The sequence below is a fragment of the Physella acuta genome, unplaced genomic scaffold (assembly GCF_028476545.2).
Source record: "Physella acuta isolate Inbredline_101_S28 unplaced genomic scaffold, ASM2847654v3 ptg000856l, whole genome shotgun sequence".
NCBI lineage: Eukaryota > Metazoa > Mollusca > Gastropoda > Physidae > Physella > Physella acuta.
The window spans coordinates 247,997-254,353 of record NW_026732373.1 but is presented as its reverse complement, the minus strand read 5'-3'; positions in this window follow the sequence as shown (position 1 = coordinate 254,353).

Genomic DNA, 6,357 nt, shown 5'->3' with positions numbered 1-6,357 from the left:
ACAGTACCTATACCACACCCCCTCCCCCCCCCCCCCCCCAACCTCAACCTAACCACGAAGGCAACCACTTTTTGGTTCATGCTCCAAGAGGTATATTATAATAAATGTACAAAACAAAACACACCAAAAGCTACCAAAACAAATGCAGGACCTACAAAAGTGCGAACTAACTTACTGGTAAAATGCACGATAATACAAACATCCTTGACCTTGCAAATATGCAATGATCTTTAGTGATATGTCCTCGTTTATACGTCAAGCGTAGCCAGCCATCCAAATCTACCCTGAACAATATGTTCCTTCCCACTGTACCATGGGTGAATTCTCTCTCCCCTCCCCCCATTCCCTAGTTGAAAAATTATATTTTAAATCTTACTATTTAAGGTTATCTATTTTAAATGCCCATGTACTAGATGCAGATTTAGATTTATTTTTTTTAAAACTCCAGACGTTTCTTTTTTTAAACTTGTGGACGACTTAGAGAACTTCATGACTAGACGATTTTTGGCGTCTGCTCTGAAAGACACCTTCAACCGTTTGTTTTTTGACCCTGAATATTCGACCTTTGAAAATAGAATAACCTTCAGGGTTGTTTTTTTTTAAACTTGTACACTGTAGCTTCGTATGACCTTTCTTTTGGAAGGATTTTGGGTGACCTTTCAACTCTGTAAGTTGCATGATTATTTTAAAAGGATTAACATTGTGATGGCCCTCGAAGCGGAAATGTATGAATTTGTGGACAAATACCAGCGGTTTCTGATTCCAGCCAGTATTTCTTCCAGACTTTTTGCTCGGGGGAGAGCGGGGAGGGGGGGGGGGGGCACTTTAAATTTTCGGGGGCGGGAGGGGGGTGGACACTTGTAAAAGTATATATTTTCTGGCGAACTGAAGTGGCTCGCCCAAGACAGAGTGGAATGGCGGAGACTTGTTGTTGCCCTATACTCCAAAGGGAGTGATGAGGATTAAGTAAGTAAGTAAGTAATATAAATTTTATTTCGTTCTGGGGGAGGGGGCGGTAGAGGTGCCTGTAAGAAACTCTGATTCCAACTGTCTTTGAGGTCTAGTGGTCAAACAACTAGCCTGTAAACGTCTAAACGTTGAGGTCCACATTTTCAAAGCATGTGGTGACCGAGGGGTAGAAGTGTATGGGTGGTAATTTGAAGCGAATGAGTTCAGTTCTCGGTGATATGTCAGTGTGTAGGATTTCTCAGTGACACGGCTTCGGCGTGTATTTAACTTCAGGACACATTGAAGTGTGTTAAACTGAGAACACATTTCTATAATATTATGATATGTCCCGGTTCATATCCCATGGCCGATCTCATATATCATAGCAAATCTCATATCCCATGGCTCATCTCATGTATCATAGCAAATATCATATCCCATGGCCCATCTCATATATCACAGCTAATCTCATATCCCATGGCCCATCTCATATATCAAAGCAAATCTCATATCCCATAGCCGATCTCATATATCATAGCAAATCTCATATCCCATGCCATCACGTACACATTTGCTAATCACATACTCAATTGCCCATTACAATCCCCATTACCCATACAATACCCCATTTCTCATCACATACCCAATCATGAAATACCCAATTTCCCATCTCATATCCCATTACATCCTATGACTATCCTCGATATCCAGACCAACCTCATCGTCCCTCAATCACATCCCATTCACTACACATCTTCTGTTATTTAAACATCGTTTTCCACATTTTCTGACGACTTTTCATGCAACCATCTACACAAACTCCAAGGTTGATAAAAACAAAATGTGATTTTCAACCAACTTTCTGGGAGCAAAGAGTTAACTTTAACACAAATATTATCGTTAGATTGGCAGTAGAGTCCCACCCAGCAGTTGGTGTGTTGTAGATGAGAGGGTGTGTGAACACATGTTAAAAATTAAACAGCTGAAGTAAAAAAAATAAATAATAGAGATTGGTTATGTGTTTTGGAGGGATGGGGGGGGGGGGATTGCACTAAAAGGTATAGGCAGTGGTAATATTGACCACTGCTGAATTGTGGTCATTTGCAATCAGTTTGGCCAAATGAATCAGGTACTTTGTTGTGTTATAAGAAAAGTGAGTTAAATTCTATATGGGACGTGCTTTATGGGGTATTGTATAGGGAATATGGGACATACCATATGGGGTATTGTATAGGGAGTATGGGACATACCATATGGGGTATTCTATGGGGAATATGGGACATGCTATATGGGAAATTCTATAGGGAGTATGGGACATACCATATGGGGTATTCTATAGAAAATATGGGACATGCTATATCGGTTATTTTATAGGAATATGGGACGTGCTATATTTGCAGTGGGACGGTAGAGAGCTGAACTGCTAATCCAAAAGTCTAGAGTTCGAATCCGGGTTCAAGTCAGCAGAACGTTCCTGAGTCCACCCAACTCTGATGGGTACCTAGGTACCTAACTCACGTTAGGGAAGGTAAAGGCGGCTGGGCATTGTGCTGACCACACTATCTCTTCATATGCCGAGGTCACAGAAACAAGTGAATTCTATTTCTCTAGCCCTATAGACCGTCAGGTTTGAAAAGGAACTTTACTTTTTACTTTTATATGCAGTGGGGTATTATAAAGGGAATATGGGACTTGCTATGTAGAATGTGAATTAGGATCTAATAGGGAATGTGGGAGGTTTAATGTTGAGGAATGCACTTATATGTTCTCTAAGTTGCACTACATTATGTAAGCTTTACTTAAGCCGGTGGCTGTGGGTGTCGCGTGCTTGTGTGTGGGTGGTGTGTGGGTGGTGTGCGGGCAAGTCTCACACACCTGAGCTACCACCAGAATCAATACACCATTATGTATGCACCATTTAAAGCACCAGCATCATTCTTACGGGGTTTGTTAGCATTCACAAAAAGCCAACGTTCGTGTTTTTTACCAACAAAAGAGCGACTCGTTGTTTTTTTAACGGAACAATATGTTGATTCCATTACAACAGAATACGTTAGAATTTCTTTTTTTTTTCAAAATGTTACTAATTATGAACCGAGACGGCCGTGAACACTTATGCTAATGCTAATTATAAAACGGCTCTATTTTTTAGCGTGGGAGGATGGGTTTATATATAGAAAAAGAAGATATAGGGTCAGGAGCAATGTTCCCTCTAAGAGGGGAAATCTAGTGTGCAAAATGTATTTTCTGTGCGCGGTGTTCTAAAAGTCTTATACAGGGATATACTTATTTTACAAAATCACTGCGCGGAAGCTCAAAATTACTGCGCGGCCGCGCACCCGCGCAGCTTAAAGGGAACATTGGTCAGGAGGGGGGGGGGAATGTTTTATTGTTTGTTTTTAGGGCATATCGGTTAGAGAGTCATTGGGGGGTGGGGGGGCTATTTTAAAAAGTTATGATAGAACTTTGGTTGGGGTCGATAAAATGGGGGGGGGGGGGTGATGGAGCTTTAGAGCTACTTTAAAAAGTTATGATAGAAATTTAGCTGGGGTCGATAAACGTGGAGGTCATTAAAACGTTATGGTTCCTGGTGTGTGGCTGGTGGCTTATTTGGTGGGCTATTGTGTGGAGGTGCGGGGTGGGGGATGTGAGGGGTGGTGGCTGTAGTTTCGTGTTTAATGGTGGCTAGAGTGTTGAGGAGTGGAGTGTGTGAAGATGGGGTTTGTCAGATGGTGTGGGTGGTGGTTAATGGTGGCTCGAGTGTTGAGGTGTGTGGGGGTGGGGGTGGGGACTGTCACATGGTGTTGGGTGGTGGGTAATGGTTGGCTACTGTGTTGAGGTGTGTGGGGGTGGGGGCTGTCACATGGTGTTGGGTGGTGGGTAATGGTTGGCTACTGTGTTGATGTGTTGTGTATGAGGGCTGATGGGTGATGGTGTTGTATGGTGTGGAGGGAAGGGGTGGTGTTTAGTGTGTAGAGGTGGGGCGTTATTCGTCGGTCACTGACCTTTAAAGTATCGACCTAAACTTTTCTATACAATCAATATATAAAATAGTTTCAAAAGTCTTTTTAGTTCCCAATTTCTTAGATGCATGTATAATATAGTGATATACCAAAACAGCAATTTTATTTTACCCCTACAGACTCCAAAATGGGGTCAGCAACTGGGGCGGCACCCCTCCGCTCACCCCATAGCGGCGCCACTGATCTAGGTGTATGGAATAAATATTTCCATTCTTTCACTTAAGGGTCATTTTTCGCCTTGGTATTACTTTGCCACAAGCTCTGCATTTAAACACATATAGTATCCCAGCTTAAGTGACAAGTATTCGTATGTAAATACTTCCATCAATGTAACCTGTCCCGTATTAGCAACCGTACAACAAGTTGTCTAACCGAGCCCAACACGGCCTTACACTAATGTAAAATCAACCAAAATTCACACGTACACTGATGGGTGGAAGAACTGCATCCAGGATTTATTTTTACCCAAAGCAGGTCAACCTTGAAGGCGTCAAGGCCACTCTCTGTAACCTTACCCTCCATAGTTTAACCAAGTTATAAAAAGGTTTTCTTGGACCGATGAAGATAAAATTAGATTAGTGTTCTAAACATAGCTATGGATCGTATTCAAACGAGCAATTGATAATTTTAATAACAAAAAAACGTAAAATGTGAACTAATTTCGTAAAAATTGAACAAATTATGTAAAATATGAAAATTTTCAGCATGCATTTTCCAATATATTAATTGGATAGATTAAAAAGTAAATAATATTCAAATTATGAATATCATTGATGGTATAACGGTATTGATTATACGAAGCTCGAAATTGATTGAAGTCTATGTTGGGTGATATGGATTCGTTTAGATTTTTATTGATCAGCAAATATTTGCAAAATCGTTTTGCATGCATTAGCACACTTTACTCTGCTTAGACCCCCACCCTCCATTTAACACCCGTTTTGTAAAGAACATCCGTGATTTAACCCCTGGACCTGACCCCCGTCCGCGTCGTGTGTGTCCCGTCCCCCCCCCCCCCCACCACCAACGTCTTAGTCCGTTGCCTAGCTCGCGCGTCTTCGCGGATCAGTGAGAATGTAAACAGTGTACCCCGGCCCGCAGCAGAAGTGATCCGCCATGACACTTGTGCTCTCGTCTGCTAGACACTGGTGGCTGCAGGTGCCGCTGGCCAGGTGAGATGAAAATCGCTGATCCGTGCAGTTTTTTACTGGCACCAAGGGGAGGTTATTGAACTGAAAAGTCTGGGAGTTATTCCATTTCAATCAGGAAGTGCTTGTGTCCCCTTTCTCACACATGCTCATTAAAATGTTGCTCAAATCAGAACACGTAATTAGACCGCACTATTCCAGCTTAAAAATATGTTTTTATATTAGTCACATTCAGTTATTTATTCCATATATCACACATACTAAAGGTATAACTGACCTCGACCTTTATAACAGATAAAAACAACCATTTTAAAACAAGATTGGGTAGAATACTCTAATTACATTTGAAACAGATAAATCACAGGTCTATGTATGAAAGTAATTAATCTCGCTAAAAAGTTGAACCTTAGCATCGTATTAATCATATCAATGAAACAAATCAATAATAGAGTGTGATATATTTCAACATCACGTTCAATTATAGTCCTGTCTGGAATATTCAGTTTTTGCAAAGTCTGGAAAATAAGCTGAGAACTTTAGTACTCTTCGGCGCTTGTACAGGGGAATGGGGGTCGGGCGCTTGTGGACGGGGTGGGGGTCGGGCGCTTGTGGAGGGGGTGGGGGTCGGGCGCTTGTGGAGGGGGTCGAGGTCGGGTGCTTGTAGGGGGGTGGGGGTCGGGCGCTTGGGGAGGGGTGGGGTCGGTCGCTTGTGGAGGGGGGTGGGGTCTGGCGCTTGTGGAGGGGGTGAGGTCGGGCGCTTGTGGGGGTGGGTTCGGGGGCTTGTGGAGGGGGTGGGGGTCGATCCCTTAGAATCCCTGCATCCATTGTCTGGAATAAAATGACAGCAATTCGGGAGAATCATGTGTACATCTTAAAACTTCTGCAGCCAAAACATTTGAACATTGATGGGTACCAGCCATTTTTAGGCCGGAGATACATAAAGGTGGACTGATTTACATTCACGTTTATACATGCTCTGTTCGCATAAACACACTCAAACACACACACACACACACACTCAAACACACACACACACTCAAACACATACATAAACACATTAATTCTGTGGTCCCAACTAATTCTGTGGTCGCAACTAATTCAGTGGACCAACTAATTCAGTGGACCAACTAATTCTGTGGTCGCAACTAATTCTGTGGACCAACTAATTCAGTGGTCCCAACTAATTCAGTGGACCAACTAATTCTGTGGACCAACTAATTCTGTGGTCGCAACTAATT